The following is a 17,493-nucleotide window of genomic DNA, read 5'->3' as shown; positions in this document are numbered from 1 at the left end:
CTTATAAAAATTCAATAAAAATTGGACTAGTACTTATGTATTGATGTATTTCCCTAGGAAAGTTCCATTTATTATATGTACTGTACTATTGTGTAAGTTATTGCTGATAGGACTGAACTGATGGAATTTTACGGACATTGCGACTGTGGCGTGGCACGACTTTTTCGGACATGCCTGTATGGTGCGGTGCGGCATACATTTCAAAACAAAAGAACTCCTAAGTGAAGCCCCAAATGCATCGGAGATGTTGAACGGGCACACAAACCAAATAAACACGTCGGTTCCATGCCATACGGTCCATACGGTCCGGTCCCCACACTTCAGCTCTTCCAGCTAATTAATGACGTTGCTCAGTTGGTTCCCTCTCACTCGATCAGAGTCGGAGCAGGCCAGGCCAGGCCAGGCCGAAAGGCACTATAGAGGACCGCTATAGAGTGATGCCATTTTAGTTTTCGTTTTCGTTTTCCTTTCGTTATTCTCGTACTTTGGGGACGACGGTGTCGTAAGTGAAGTGCCAATAAACACGTGATTTACTTAAGCTGTGATCAAGGGTACGAGGGAGGTAAGGAAGCCTCTATCTGTGTCTGTGTGTCTGTGTGTTGTGACAGTCAAAATCATGGGGCTTATCGCTTCCATCGGCCATCAAGATGCCGCTCATTAATTTTAAAATTAGGCGGGTTTTCAAGAAGAGCCAAGAAATGATGTCCACCTATAGCTTAAGTCGGACTAAACTGGCAGTCTCGAGAGCCATCACCATACCCATACCCATTCCATCACATCACATCCCTCCTGCGCAGTCCAAGTCCCAGAGTCAATGTTCCTCCCGGACCAACAGTCCGACCGACCGACCGACCGACCGACTCGATGCATTGCGACCGACCATGAGTGCATAAATTAATTAAGCAGCTCGGAATGGGAACGTGTCGACCTTTTGTCTGGCATCATTGTGGAGAAGGCAGCCGCGCGATGGCGGCATGGCGGCTCTCTTGCCCCATGCTCTTGCTCGGCTGGCCCTGGAACCCATTGGTATTGGTGGACCCCATTCGATGTGAGTGCATGAGCCCGGGGTCCAACCAGCTCCGAGGACGCTGTAAATTAAAAGCCGCGCGCCGCTGTTGGTCGTCCTTTATGCAGCTCCCACCGACACGGGGCTGAGTCATTTGCATTTTGCCTACTGCCGGTCGGTCGGTCGGGCGGTCGGGCGGTTGGTCTGATTATGAAAGATGCTGCGTGGGTGATAAATGGTTGTGTCAGTGTCTGTGTCTAGGCCCACACCACACCACACCCCACCAGATGGAACCATCCATGGGCAACAAGCAACGCCTTGCCTTGCCTTGCCTTGCGATTGTTGCATTTTCGAATACCACATTTTGCAACCCCATGTGCCCTCGGACGGGATGCCGGCGCTCGTTAACCCCTTGCTGGGCCAGTCGGTGGGAGATTAGCTGCCGTCCTGCCAAAATTTATCTGCGTTCATCCCTTTGCTGGCCCGGGCGGGCACTCCGGCTCTGACAAGGGCCATGGACCAAAGCCAAACGCAAAGCCAACAGCATCAACATCAACACAAATCTAATAGATCCCGATTGAGATTTAATTATTTCACTTAATTTTCTGGCTGAATTGATGCGGCCGACTTTGTGCTTAACTTTCGTGTCGACGTCCTTTAACAAGTTAATGAAGCGAATAAATTTCTTGGCAATTATTTTGTGGATTGTTTTAATTGACCGCAAGACGTTTGCTTCTAGACGGACCCAAGACCCAAGACCCTGCTGTCCTGCTGCCCTGCAGATGCTGATGCTAATGCTGATGGAAGCATTTGGAATCAAAGGATAAGGCGATAATTATCCCCTCCCAGCTGGAGCTCGATAATTAACTAATTGGGCCAGACATTAAATCAGAAACTATGTAAACCCAAGTGAGTTATTCACCTGCCAGTCAGCCTGCCGCTCCTGAAATGTCTATTTTTTTTCAAGGAAATGGCTCTATGTAATGCACACGATACAGGAGCCATAAAAGCAACTGCCCAGCGAGAGCCGTCATCAGCTGTAGGTATCTCTGCAGTCTCTGTCCAGTCCAGCTTGAGGCTTGCCGGACTTTGTTTATGATGAGTGATTGTTATGAGTTGTCAAAAAGGCATGTGACCCGGCAACAGACTCGTGTGGTGCCCGTGCCCGTTAAGCAGGAAATCCAGGCAGGATCTGTTAGAATATGCCGTCAACATATGCAAATGTGACTACACTTGTCCGCCGCTGGGGGCTGCTGTGAAGGTAGTAGGCATAGTAGACAGCAGTCGACCGACCGACCGACCGACCGACCACCATGTGACGCCGTGCTACCCAGCAGCAGATATATTTCAATATTTCCACCCTCGCGCACACTCCAAGTGGAAACTTGACGGAGCACACGGTGCTGCCTGTGCTGCCTGTCGACACCGCCCCTCGATAAGAATCAACCCTGTTCTGGGTGCTTCACTTCACCGAGAGTTTACTTTAATGTTTTGACAGTAAAATAAACATATCCAAGTACTGCTCTTGCTCTGCTCTGCTCTCCCAACGCAACGTAACGTATGAGTACGGCAGCGGGAGGGGGCAACGTGCATGGGTGCGTGTCTTTGCGACAGGAGGGGTCCCAAAGCCCATAGTTGTCAAATATAATTCATCATTCCATGGCAACATCAAAGCCAGGGGGGCTGACTCTGCTGAAGGCCACCGCCATAAGTAAACACAAAGTCGCCAACAGCATCATTATCAGTTTTGGGCTTTGGCTTTCGACGAGCGAGTGTGTTTTTGCTGCGAACGAAGGTCCAGTTCAGTCCTGTCCAGTACGTCTGGTCAAGTACGTCAAGTCAAGTCAAGTCAGTCCTGAGTGCCTCCGTCTGGCTGGGGCGGTCGAACCGAATGGCACTGCCCATGAGGGGCCCAAGTGGCAGACAACAAGCACCGCTGAGAATCTCTGACTTAGTCTGGCATTCACGTTACGGGGATTACTTTAAAGTTTAAACTGCTGGTAGACTGGTGGTAGCGAGTTGCTACTGGTGGAACAACTGAGGCCCAACACTTTGCCGCAGGGGCAGCAGCAGAAACGAAACACTTTGGACGAAAGATTCGCATGACGTCCTTTTAAATAATTAATGTCAATTAAGGGACAAATCTAACTTTGGCCCCATCAGTGGAAAAGGTACGGAGTGCGGAATCAGTCAGTACTCAGAAAACTCTCACAGGCGGCAGGTAACAGTGTGCCTGTGCCTGTGCCTCCTGCATAGTCCTGTCTGTCATAAATATTTTATAAGATCAATTACAAAGCACTTAACTTTCATGAATTTAATACGAAAGATTTTGTTGCTGTTGCTGCTGCTCTCCTCCTATCAATCTCCGTAGCTCTATATAGCCAATACTCCTCGTATTTGCCGAACAATCAACACTCAACACTCAGCATACAGGAAGAGCAATCACTTTTTCCCTTGTCGCTATCTTCCATGGGACAAGTGTAAGCCGGAAAATGCACACATATGCGAGCCACATGGACAGACGCCCCTCGTATGTTTTTTTTTTTTTGTTTTGTGTCCTCGAGCACCTAGTCATAGTCCATCAGTATCGGCCAGGGGCAATCCGTATATACATATACTCGTAGTGTAGCCGTAGTAAATGGATAGCAGCAGCAACCCCAGAAGTGGCACTTTGCCACCGTTGCAAGCAACACCGACGGCGGGGACTGCCGTGATTTACTTCCCTTAGCATTGCCGCAGTAAAGCAAAGTAAAATCCCAAATAAAATAAAATTAAATACGCATCAGGAGCACAAGTGCTTAAGGCCCGCGGCCAGGTCCTGTCCCGGTCCCGGTCCCAGTCCCAGTCTCAGTCCCTCGTCTGGCCGAGAAATCGAAGGAAGGAAGGTCCGTAGACACTGATAAAAACAATATCAATACCCACTTGCCACTTGCCACGGCACGGCACAAGCACTAAGCCCCAGTATCGGATGAAGCGGGCGCGTGCCGATGCGATGGCATGGCGGCGGCACACACTGAACTCAAATTCCCCCATTGATATTCATGGTCGATTTTGGTCTGATATTCGTATAAGCGAAAGCACAAAACAAAACGGAACATACATAAATAAATAAAATTTATGGCAGCCCAAGCTCAGGCACAGTGCCAGGCCCAGCCCCAGTCGCAGTCCCAGCCAGCAACCTTCCCAATTGGATTGGGCTTTGATGTGTCGGATTATTTTCATTCCATTCGATTGTTTGATTTGAGCCAAAGTGTATCAATCTTTTCATATGTTTCCCACATTAAATTTAGTTATCGTTTCGCTGTGTGGGTTTTATACACATAATAAGCTGATTTAGTGGAATATGTTGACCAAGTAATTCGCACTAAAGTGGAAGTCGAGGCTTACAGAAGTCAACTCCAACCTAAGAAGATTATTTCTAAAAAGAAGATAAATAAATAAATAATTAACAATCAATTAATGCAGCGAGGAAATACATACAAACATAATGTATAATGTTTTGGATTAAATCCGTACCAAGAAGCTCTCCGAATAGAAGGATTGATTTGCTTTCCACTCCTCTGTTGCTGGCTGCTGCTGGCAGTGTGCACTGGTGTGCGTGCGCACACACACTTATTAAGGGTCGAAAGTCGAAAGAGCTCTAAAGTTTCTGTTTATCTAAATGCTGCATTGTATTGCTAAAATGTCCCAAGAGATTTTCTGAGGCGTTGAAGCGTGCCACCCCGGTTTTGGGCCAACAAAATGCAGTGGTTTCCGGTTCGCCAGCGACCCGACCCGGCCCAGCCCGGCCCGGTTCGTCCTGCCTGCCTGCCCGAGAGTGGGCGGTGTACGGGCGGTGTACGATCCGGCGAGTGGGAGTTAATTCGCCAAAGTCAGTAACCTCATCAAAGAACAGCTAGCTAACCGTCTGCCGGCAGGGGCGTGCCACCAGGGTGGGGGTGTCGTCGTCGTCGTCGTCTACCATCGGCCACATTAAATTTGCGCCAAACGACGTGAGGCGCATATGTTTATGAGTCTCGTCGAGATTGAGTAGTGCCGGGGCATGCCCATGGTTAACCGAAAACGGAGCAGTACGCTTTGTGCATAAAAGCCTCATGGTCACCGTTCCTCTAGCCTGTAGCCTGTAGCCAGTTTGTCGTTGCCTTTGCCGTTGCCTTTGCTGTTCGCCGCACGCTGCCTGCTAATGGATTTCGTGGCTGCCGCTGCCACTGCCACTGCCACTGACGCTGCCAATTGAAGGGTTAGGGTTGAGACCGCCTCGCAGCATGCTTTCAATTTACTTCCACTTCCACATCCACTTCCTCCACTAAGGACTCTGCCCCGTGCCCCTGCCCCAGCCCCAGCCACTGCTGCTTTGCTGTGACTTACGCACCGTGAATGAATGCGCTGTTGGTGCGGTGCGAGGGGGTGCGGGGGAAAGCTTACCCGGGTCCAGACCCCGGGCCAGGCCAGAGCACGGGGGATGCCCTCGGAGGACGCCGCCGGGCGGCTATTGGGCTTTTTGGTGCACGCGACTTTCACACTAACGTAATAAAGAGCTCAACGACACTCAAATTGAATACGTCTCATGGTGCGAATGGCGTAATGATTTTCTATGTGGAACTCGATGCAGATAATGGTGCGACACCCACGCTCCCACACTCCCACTCGCCCACTCGCCCACCCCTCTCTCTGTAGATATTTTCACCCCTCTTGATGGTCGCATCCGGATCCGGATCCGCTGGCACTCGCTCGCCCCATTCGCAGCCAACCCCCCCACGTACGTAGTGTCTGGCGGCGGGCTGTGCTGTGCTGTGCTGTGCTGGGCGTTTCGTTTGGTTTCGTTTTTGTTTTGTTTGCGTGGTGATAGAAATTAACCCCTCAATTGAGGTTGAATTTAATTTGGCGCAAAATGGCAAAGGGGGTGTAACTATGTGTGTGTGTGCTATGAGTGTGTGCGTGTGTGTGTGTGCTGTGGGATGCTCACATCGCCGCCCAGTTTGTACAGTTGAAAATGATATCGCTGTTAACGCTAAAGGGCCATTGTCAAATTGTCTCTTATTAATTATGATGATGCGTGTGCCGCGCTCTCGAAGGGGTGGTATGGTGTGGTGTGGTGTGGTGTGGTGTGGTATGGTGTGTGGAATGCAAATTTCGGGCCTTGGTCTGGGGTCTGGGTCTGGCGTCTTTAACGTAATTTATTGCGTGATGCTCGCTGGCGGCAGGGCTTAGAGTGAAAAGTTAAAACCGGCAGGCAGAGCAGAGCGCTGAGTGGCAGGAGTGTGAGTGTTCTCTCTCTGCCTGGCAGTAGGCAGAGAGTGTGGAGCATGCAGATAAGGTAAGGGAGAGGCCCCACACTCTGAATGAGTTGACTTGCTTGGCTGCAAAACTATGCATGGGGCAGCCATGCAAAGTTTGCTTAATTTACTCCAGACAATGGAAGCGCCACGAACAATGGGGCCACACAATGCCATAGAAGAGAAGCCTTTGGCCACCCACCCACACCACACCATGATGGCCATTCGCCCACCCCATCTTCGGTTTTAATTCCCTTCGAATGCAATATTCGACAGCTGAAGTTTCAGTGGAATTCGACATTAGAGTGGTTCCAAATTTCTTGTGCCCCATCAGCCACAGAGAACTTGCTGAATCTGATAAATATTAGAGCCATAAAAGACAATGGATCTAGCATAATTATTCTCCTTTGGTGCATTTCTGTAGTTTCTTTTTTTTGTGGCTCCAATCAGCTCCAATTTGAAAGCTCACAGCAAAGGGGCAATTAGTCACCGGATACTGTGGCAGGCCAGCAGACACCTGAGGTGTTGCACGTGGTGATGGTGCCACATCTCGGCGTTAGCTGGCCTCCCTAAAGTGCCACAATTTATGCAGTCGCAGCAAGGCACAAAGCGCCTGCTGATCGAGTCGCGTTCGCAATTCGCGTTCCCATTCGCATTCGGCCTCTTGGAATCGCGTTTCATTCGCGGGCGATATTTCATTGCTTTATTAAGTTAATTTCATATATCACAACTGTGGGCGCCAGTCTCGTCTAGAGCAGAGGAGAGGACATCTCCAGGCGAGCGGAGGCTGTGGCTGTGGCGCGCAGCTTGAGCTCGTTACTTTGATGCATTTGGGGCGCGCTCATCGGTCAGGCCAGGGCAGGGGAGGACGCCGTTTATTTGTGGACGGACGCCACTTGAACAACAGCGGGACATTACTCGTACTTCACGGGCGATCCGTTCCTCTGTCCCTGGTCCCTGCTCCCAAAACGAACTTGTTATGTCCGCATAAAATAAATCTGCGACTTGGGCTAGTTTATTTTTGGAATCTAACTCCCAAAGCAATGCTCTGCTCTGGAATGATTCGATTAGATAAGTCCCTAGGCCAAAAGTTCAAGCAGGGCTCAATTGGCAACATCATTCAAATGATTTGCAGAGAGTCCTCCCACCCCCACCCCCCACTATACATCGAATATTGGAGTGCCACAGTGGCAGCAGCGGCAACGGCAATGGCAACCGCCCATTAGCCACATGCGCGCCTGCGTGACACATCGACATCAATCAAAGTTTCACCCGTTCCAATGACTTATGTGGGGGGGTTGGGGTTGTCGTTGGGGTCACACGAACCTGTAGAAACGACGCTCTCTGGGTATGGGTCTGGGAGTGGGTCTAGGCGTGTGTTGTATTTTCGTTGGGCTGTCGCTGTCTGTGCCTGCTGCGCCTCAAGCGCGTAAAAAGACATTTTGACAAATTCAAGTAGCGCCATCTACACTCGACTTTAATAGCTTTTATACTGCTTGTCACGATATTTCATCAGTCACAGGGCCATTGCCCATTGCCCAACCACGACCAACGACAACGGCAACGGCAACGACAACGAAAAAAGAATGGATTGACACACATGGAAGTGGCAGGATAAAGTCAAGGGAGACGGGAGACGGGGACACAGTAGCGCGAATTTTATTTGATGTTATTTCCATTTGAAAATGAGTTATTGACACATGTATCCACCCCCGAAGAACAGGACCAACCCGCAACCGCAGGACCAGCGTCAGCCACGGACCCGCACCCGCACCCGCCACCTGCACCCCATCCACAGATCTATTTGCTACCCCCACCCCCCCACCATAGACCAGAATGGGGCGGGGGTGGAACATTGCGTGGGAGCGGCCTGGGCAAAGAGCGCGCGCATAAATTTTGGGTGCCAAACACGGGCTCCCCTTTGTTTTCGTAGCCGCCCCCCTATTACACACTTGCCTTGATTCAGACTCTGCGATTTTCTTTTTCCTACCATTTGCCATTTGCCGTTTCCCATTTCCATTTCCCGATTTGATTTATTTTATTTGCTTTCTATGGCACCCGCAAGTGGTGCCTCCACCCAATGCTTTATTAATATTGTAGGCGTAGCTAGTAACGTGTGTGGGTGGCAGGGAGGGTGCCGGATTCATTATATTCCCACAAACAAAACCAGCAGAGAGCGGTTAATCAAATATCCCTTAATACGATAGTTATACGCGTAGCAGGAGTAAGCAGAGCAGAGCAGAGCCATAAGTTATTGCTCGCACTTTATGGGGTGGCGGTTTGTTTTCTCTGCAAATACTCGTTGTTGCGCTTGTTTAACTAATTGTAAGATTTTCTGCTGTCTAATCACTCAAATTCCATCACATTAAGATTGTCTGAGCCCCTTGGCAGATTATTACAGCAAAAGATTGAATTTTGAGAGTGAATTTTCTTTGCTTTCAATAAATTAAAATGGCATTAAATAACAAAAAACATTTTACCAGCATTTCCCATTGTCTATGGCTTTCTACTTTATTTAAACGCAGTGTCCCGTCCTTAAAGACTAAGCTTTGGAAATAGTTAGATGACTGATTGATGATGTACATATATATTTACTACCGTACTCGCACATAGATGAAAGAACGAATGAAGTCTGCGGAAGCTGATTGCGTACGTGTATGCCACATTAGATATTCATACGTACGGATACGCATCCGAATTTAGCTTCAGAGAGCGGGAGGTGTGCAGATGTGCAGATGGAACGATGAATGTCCTGATGGCTGGTGCCTGGTGCCGCCCAGCCACTGTTGCTGTCTGATAAATCACATATTTTCGCTGATCAAATCAATCTAATTGACATCACTCAAAATGATGGCGAAAAAGTTTCCACATTCATTCTTGCACAAAAATGCGAATAAATGAGCTCGAATGGCGGGGTCTATCCCGGCCCGCCCCCAGGCTCTGTTTTGGCTTAATGGTGGCTCCGTTTCGCCCCTTGTGGTGCGTCTGCGTCTCGCCCCACTCACCCCACACTCACCCACCCAGTTTGCCTATGCGGTAAAGCAGCGTGATTTATTTTCATTCCGATGCCACACTGCCACCCAAATTCGACGCTCCGTCATCCTGACATTCGAATTGAAATGCAAATTCTGACGAATGTGCGCTGGTTACGCCGCCCGGATGGATGGCATGGCACACGGTGCCCGGGTCGCTGGAGAGGACGCCGAACGACGACGGATTGACTGACGAATGACTCCCGGCAGTGTGTAGCGACAGTAGGTAGGCGGTAAATGAGTGCGCTACCCATGTGTGTACAGGAGCAGGAGCCAGCCAGCCAGCCAGCCAGCACACATGTGCGAAAACCCCCCAGCCACATAGTAGATGCTTTATTTAGTACATATGTACTCCGCTTGGGATCCCATGGCATCGCATGCCATTCGAATTCAATGGCACATCTCATTTACTTTCGCATCATTATTTCTTATGCCTCTAAGATTTTTCAGCAGCGAATCCGATCGATTATTGAAAGCACAGACTCCTCCTTGCGGGCTAACGCTTTAAGCGGGGGATTTAACATTCCGAAAATGGCATAGTTTCAGTCTCCATCTGGTCTATATCCCATGCTGGCGATGGGAAACCCTTTCAGTAGCTGTGTTCAGTGTTTGTTAATTACTCGTACTTGCGGATCAGAGGCAAACTTGGTGCAGAGGCCACACAATGGCATATACATGTGTACATATTGTGTGGCAGGAATGTATGTGCATGTGGGAGGGAGTACTCACCCAGACAAGTTCCGAACTAGGCTTCATCCTTTGCATCTAATGAAAGCGGCGGCCAGCTGCATAAGTTGATTCATCATCTGCGGAATATATGCATCTGTCTGTAGATATATGTATGTATCTTCTTTTTTGTGTGCTCAAACAAAGTCTGTTGCCAGAGTGCGCCTACTTAAAGCCACAGCCGAGCGGATAGCAGCGCCCATCCGTTCCGTCAGAGGAGGCATCAGCATCAGCCACACACGAGAGCACACGAGAGGAGAGCTCTTCTATCAACCAGGACGTGGTAGTACGTGGTGTCGGCCAGCATGTAAATGCTGCTTACAGGCGCACAGACAATATTAACAATTCCCCGCACGCAACTTGGATGACACTGTGTTCTACGTATACATGTGTCTGGCTCGGGCTCTCGGTCGTATGTGTGTGTGTGTGTGTGTGTGGCTGGCGAACATTCAGATATTATATGCACATAAAGTGCTCTTTTCCTTTCCTTTCCATTCCATTCCATTCCTTCAACTGCAGTCGAGCAGGCGGTGGCGGAGGCGGAGACGGACCCTTTCTGGTGCTCGGTGGCCATGTTTGTGTTTTCGTCCTGGCCATAGTCGACGCCTCCCCCGTTGTATACGTTAACAACTGTATCCCTTGTGGGCTGTCGACGACGTCCTCTTTGATGCCCTGTAGCAAATGCAAGCAGTTCGTGTCCTTAAAGCATCCTGAAAGTATGCTACGATATTTGTAAATTCTATAAGGATCATATGGCTTTTAATAACGGCATTATTATGTCCGTAAATTCCTTTGTAAGTTGATAAAAAAATAACATTATTGTACGCAAATATAATGCTAAATATTATTGGAATTATTCAGTTAATATTCATATGAAATCTGGCCCATCTCTAGTCCGTAGTCTCTTCTACACATGCTGTGTGTACATGCCCCATGTGTGTGTGTGTGTGTGTGTGTGTGCGCCGTCGTGTCAGTGTCGCCGTCAGTTACGGTCCCGGCGGTCCAGTGCAGAGTCGCGCTGGTGGAGGCAAAGTAAGTTGTTCAAGTGGCAGCTTAATTCGCATAAAATGAAAACACGCTGTCTACATTGTTCCTACAACTTTTCGAGTTTTTTATAGCCCTTAAAATGGCTGCTAGACAAAGGCTTAACAAACGGTTACGTTACTGTATTGTAGAATCTATGTACCACACACACACACACACATAGAGCCTTTGCTTTTTATTATGTCTGTGTGTTTGTGTGTGTGTTGGGGCCCCTTGTCTTTCAGGTATCTTGAATTTGAATGCCAACTAAAGTAGTGTGTCCAACAGGCTCATTAAATGTGCATAGAAACCGACCAGACTTGTGTGTATTCTTAGTTGATATTAACATTAATAGGCACATATGTCCATTTCTATTATTGTTTATAGCACCAAGAAATATCAATCCATCGGTTTGGCTTTAATTCAAATAAAAGGTCTAGCCGGTTTTTACTGGGATTACTGATACGCGACGAGGAACTCGCCACGAGAATATTGGATGTGACCTCTTTTAATTTTGTTTTCCTCTGGGACGGCTTCAAAAGGAAAATCGATAAATGCAAATTCATTTTTATTGTTAACATTTAAATAAAAGGTTGCACTTCATGGACAGTACACAATGTAAAGAGGGGGGAGTGGAGTGCCACCTCCGCGATGAACCAAACAGCAATGAAAGCAGTCACATTTTTTTTCACATTTTAAAAATTCAATATTCTTCATCCGCCTACGCCAGACGAACTTTGGCGTTGCCGTTGCCCCCACTCCAGACTCCTGACCAGGAGGACACGAGAGGCAATTGAATTTAATTCTGGCAAATAGCCGACTGCAGCATATCCTGCATTTAGGGCAATAACTTAACATTGAGCTGCTCAGACCAAACCAAACCAAACCAACGCCCAAACATGGCTAACGCTATGAAATATCTACCTCTCAAAGCTATTATGTTTTATATTGTATACAAATTGTGTGGTTATTATAGCTAAGGATGATAATAAAGACATTATATAGGAATTTGGCTAGAAAAAATGCACTTCCTGCAATTGGAGTCTGGTATTTTATAATGACAGCAGGGGCTGTGGCTGTGGCAGCCACAAAAAGCGTGCCAACCGAATGAGCAGCTTAATCGCTGTCACGAACACTTAAAACAACAGTGTAGGGGATAGGAGACGCTGCCGCTCACGTGAATGAGGCTCGCTCGTTCCTTAAAAAGAGAAACAAAGTAAACCTGTTTCTCAGCTGATCTTTCTCCTTTTTGTTTTTAGTTGTGAGTGACACTGCTGGTCGGCTTTAATTAAAATTGTATACTTTCGTAAGGTACACATCGAAGTGCTAGCAATATTTAAATGCGCTACAGCTATCCTTGAGTTGGCATTATTCATATTTAAATAATATAATTTCCCCATCATGAGAATCAATTTCAGACTGGTGTTTTTTTACTGGTTTAAATGTGAGAAGGGTTTGAAGGTTTTTTTTATAAATATGCTTATGTAGAAAATTTGCAAGCTTTCGCAATAATTTACACTCCTAATCAGGCTTGTGGAAAAGAAATGTGCAAGTGCGTGCCGCCGTTCATAAAAATGCATTTCGCTGAAAGTATTGTGGTTGGAAAACTTCACAGCACATAATCGTACGATGTGCCAGAGGATGGATGATGCCCACGTCTACGAATGGAAAATTCTATTTCAGCTGAACACGAAACCTCCCGAGTGTGTTGCATGTTAACAGACTGAGGCGCCGCCGCCTCTGATTTGAGTTGGAATATATTCAATTTCGCATACTTAAGATACGCAAAACTGACCCAAAATCCCATAGGCTGCTTGAAATTAGACTTATTTTATGTCATTAAAATGGCTATAAAGGGCATAAAGAAATAGATCTACAGATGCTATGTACATGCTACATATATTTAAAGGGAAAAACAATCAATCGACTATGTAATATACGACTATGATGACTATGATGGCAGTTCCCACACCCAAAAAGCAGGCAATGACCCTTCATGTAGGTCCAACTTCTTGCTCCACTGCACTTGGGTGCAATCCGGCCTTTCGGTCGGTCGGTCGGTCGGTCGGTCGGTGGTTGCATGTGGCCAGGCCCAACCAACTTGCCGTCGCAGAGATCTGCGGTGTTGCAGTTGCAGTTGCAGTTTAGCGGTTATATTCAGCATAAATGAATATGTAATTTATTTTTATTATGGTGCAAATTGCGAATTGAATTGTTTTTAATTATTCCATACTTCGTCGGCTGCTGCCGCCAATTTTTCTTAACCGCAGACAGGACTGCCTGCCCAGCCGTTGAGTAGCGCTAATGCAATATACGCCGAACACGCCTTATGCCCTGACTATTTGCAATAGAAAAACAAATACAAATACAAATCATGGCTCATTTAGATACAAAATATCTATGCACTGGAGGCTTCATTGGCAAGCGGATAAAAGCGTAAGAAATGGCAAATATTGGAAGGTTTTAGCACAAGTGCAACATATCGACATAAATATGACATGTGGTGTGTAGTGTGTGGTGTGTGGTGTGTGGTGTGCACTTAACACATACTTTAACTTAATACATTTTATGGCCAACTTCAGGGCCTACTTCAGGGAGTACTATGGCAGCAGTATATGCTAATTTTAGGGTTACGTGTGCGCTTCCAAAGATATTATATCGCTCTCGACTTCTTTCTGCTTCCACTTCCATTTCTGCCTTTCCTTTCTGACCATAACAAGACGGTGAGTGAGTGAATTGCCGCTTCCTCGACCGGCTGCGGCTTTCTCGAACTAATTAAAAATTCCAGCGCCGCAATTGCAAAAATTGGTCCCTTATCGGTTGTATCATCGACGCCACGAAAGAACGCTTCATACATACATATACATATGTATATATATATAGTACGAGTACGAGCCACAAGTCGAGTTTGATGCGCTGATGAATAACTGCCTAGACTAAGGGTGGCTAAGACGTGGCCGAGAGGCGGTGGCGGCGGCGGCGGCGGCGAGGAAAAAGTACATTTATGAATATGATTATTTAGCTCATGATAATTTTTTTAGTTTTTTTTTGCTTTTTATTTTCCTCTGCTGTTGCTTTATTTTGCAAAAGCGACGGAGGCGTTTTGCGAAACAATTTCTGTTTATGGTCGCAGACACGCGACGAAACATACTAGCGTGGTCTTCCATCATAACAGGAGCAAGAGAAAACTCTGGGGAGCTGGAGAAGGTCTTTTGGAAACCCATTGAATGGAACTGCCTGGCCTCGCTACTCTTTTTCTTTACTCCAAATCAATTCAATAGCAGAGGAATGCTTGTGTTTACTCGTCAAGTTCTGACTACTAAGCCACAGACCACCGCAGATACAAAATTTGTGGGGACAACAGTGCGGCTGGAATATGTTCAAGTTGAGACCACGAAACGGATGGTAATGGTAAGAAATAAATTGATTAGTTCAGTACACTCAGAGAAAAAGAGTAAATAGTAAATAGAATTCACTTTGATTGAAAAAACATAAATAATTAATTTACAATAATCTGAATATAATACTCATTAAATTTTTAAGAAATTTCTTTCTCACTGCTTTTTTCTCTGCGTTAATTAATTACTTCAAATGCAATGGAAATGGCAACAAATTATTTACCTGACCATATTCGAGACTCGACCGTAAACTGTCTTCGGTCTTCAGCCCCGTTGTGATGGAGAGGGGGGGGGCGCCGAGGTGCAAAGTCCACGCTGACGGGTCACTTGTAATGCTTCCACATACACGAGGGAGGTCGAAGCGTTATATCACATACATGGCCGCCGAGACGCTGAAAAGCACGTGACAGTAAACTTTAACACTCAAATAGTTTGTTGCGTAGTACTTTGGCACTTTGGGGGCAGCAGACAGCAGACACAGCAGGCAGCAGCTTGGACAAAGGTGAATGCTTGACGCAGTCAGTCTCTGGTAGGTAAACATGTCGAGAACCTAATGGCAGAGACCTGAGGGCCTTGGGCCTTGGCCCAATCAGGGGCACGCACTTTTCGATTCACATGCTACGATATCTATCACTTCCTCTGTTGTCAGTCCGCAATCGAAGACGACGACGACGATGCCACATCCATCCCACCCTGCCGCAAGGCAACCTGTTCCATGCGCCCGCCCGCCGACTGGGTCGGTCGCCTTTCGCCTTCGCCTGTGCCTGTGCCTTGCGCGCCCACTCTCGTCCATGATGTGCGCATTACCGAGCTCGAGAGCATACTAGTCGTGTTGCATGTGCCGGCTGCCACAGCACAGTCGCTTGCCAAACTGAGCGGGGGTTGCATGGCCCACGGGGCGCATGGGCAGTGGAAACAGGTTTCTCCTGCCGCGTGCGAAAGGGACAGCCGGCACAGTGGCACTCACGGTTCGCACTACTCTTTCCAGACGATGGCCTGGAACAGGCGCAGAGGGGAAATGCTCCGCCCCTTGGTGCAACGGAATGGATGGCCCACGGCCCATGCCTCCACTTGGAAGTCTCTGCTGTTTTTGGGTTAAAACTTTTGCCCATAGACTTGGCAAGGTTTTAATTAGTACATGTACATACATGCATGCATAGATCCCGAAGTACCCCCCACTCCCACCCACCAGTGCGTAGTACATAGGCATTCACATCCTTGGAACTAAATGTGGAACGTTACCCTACACTCGTATGTGGTATGCAGACCCTTGCGATCCTTTGTAAAATATTTATAAAACTTCCCAAACAGGACCCGGAGCTTATGGCACCTTCCTGCTCAATTTGCCATAAAATTTGTGCATAAAGTTGACAGCTCAGCTCCACTGATTAAAGGAACTGCACATCGATAGCGGAGTGCTTAAATAATGCCAACGTGGCCCCAACCGATCCGAAAACAAGCCAGCAGCAGCGTCCCATCACATCCCATTCCCCCAACAGCAGCACACACACAAAAGTATGGGGCGTTGGGGCATGTTAGACGCGGGCTGGAGGGGGTGGAGTGCACAGAACATGAGATAATCAGGCAGAGGCTCAAAAGGGGCCTGGCTGCTGGCCTCGCCAGCCTCGCCAGCCTATCCTGCGCTACTCTCTGTCGAAAATTGCATCCATGTCATGCATGCGCATCCATTCATTACCTAGTGGCTGGCTGAGTGGTCGGTCGGAAGACGACAGCGTTTGGCGTTTTGTATCCTCAGCAAATATGCCGTGTTCGCATGTTATCCCAAATGTCCCTGAGTGCTCAATGACACCCGCTGCTCCTGCTGCTGCTCCTCGTGTCCTGTCCGGCCAGACAGTGTGTACTTTATTTCACCGAACCGAACAAACATCTTGTCGAACGAGTCAGCAAATGACTTTTCTGGTCTCAACTTTCAGCTGTTGTCCTTTCTGCATGTCCACTCTTTTTTGTTCCTTCCCTTTTTTATTTGTTACCCACCAATAATAGTAATAGACTAAAAGGGTTTAGCCTTGCTAGTCCGACTTAGCAGTGAAAGCAGCCAGCCACAGAGGATACTGTCCTTTGGCGAATGTATTAAAGCAAATTTAACCAAATGCATATTAAGCATTCGCCTATGATTTTCATTATATCTTTCAGATCTTAGCTCTCTTTTAATCTCTCTTTTATGAGCCAGAAAATACCTTCGAAGCGAGCACTGAATGGTCATTTTTATATGGAATATTCTTTATCTTTGCAGTTTGACGTGGCAACGACTACAGTTGCATATGGGTAAGTAATGGGGCCCTTTATACTATCCAAAATTCGTAATTTTCGGGAATATATTTTGTATTTGGTGGGCATACAAGTCCTTCAGGACTCTGTTAAGTGTGTCCGGCAGTACTTCTTCTTGGTTTAGTAGTGTTTAGATAGTTTAAAATTGTTGCTCACGGAAATTTAAATTAAAATCTAAATCTAATTTTATGTTTAAAATGTTCCTCTTGAGCGACTGCTTTTTGCTGACTGTAATCTATGAACAATCTTTGATTGCAGACAACCCTAATGGGGGAATCATCTCTATAAGTTTTCCTGGTATTTCCCCCAAGCGCAGAAATGCAGAAGGAACACACAAAATGAACATTAAATGCATTTAAATAATTGATTATGAGATACTCAATTGCAATATCGAAAATGTAGCCAATGAACTGTTCACTCAATGATAGTTTTTGAGTGGAATGAGGCAGGCTCCGCGAATACAAAATTGTAGCTCCACGATCCCATGATGGCGAATTCTCGAGCTCGGGCGACTGTTCATGGCTGAATATGAGAGCGAGATCTTGGCCAGAACCAGGTACACGGGCCAGGCCAGGCCGGTCAGGTCTGGTCTGGTCTGGTGGAAAGACAGCCATCGCTGGAAGAAACATGAGCCAAATAAAAAGCCCATTTGCACACAAATTTACTTCCAAAATGCCTAAGATGCGCATCATTCAAACTGAATGGCCGTGCCAGTGGCGTGGCCCGGGAAAGGGTACGGGCAC

Source organism: Drosophila obscura, unplaced genomic scaffold (assembly GCF_018151105.1).
Source record: "Drosophila obscura isolate BZ-5 IFL unplaced genomic scaffold, ASM1815110v1 contig_170, whole genome shotgun sequence".
NCBI lineage: Eukaryota > Metazoa > Arthropoda > Insecta > Diptera > Drosophilidae > Drosophila > Drosophila obscura.
This window is presented reverse-complemented; position numbering follows the sequence as displayed.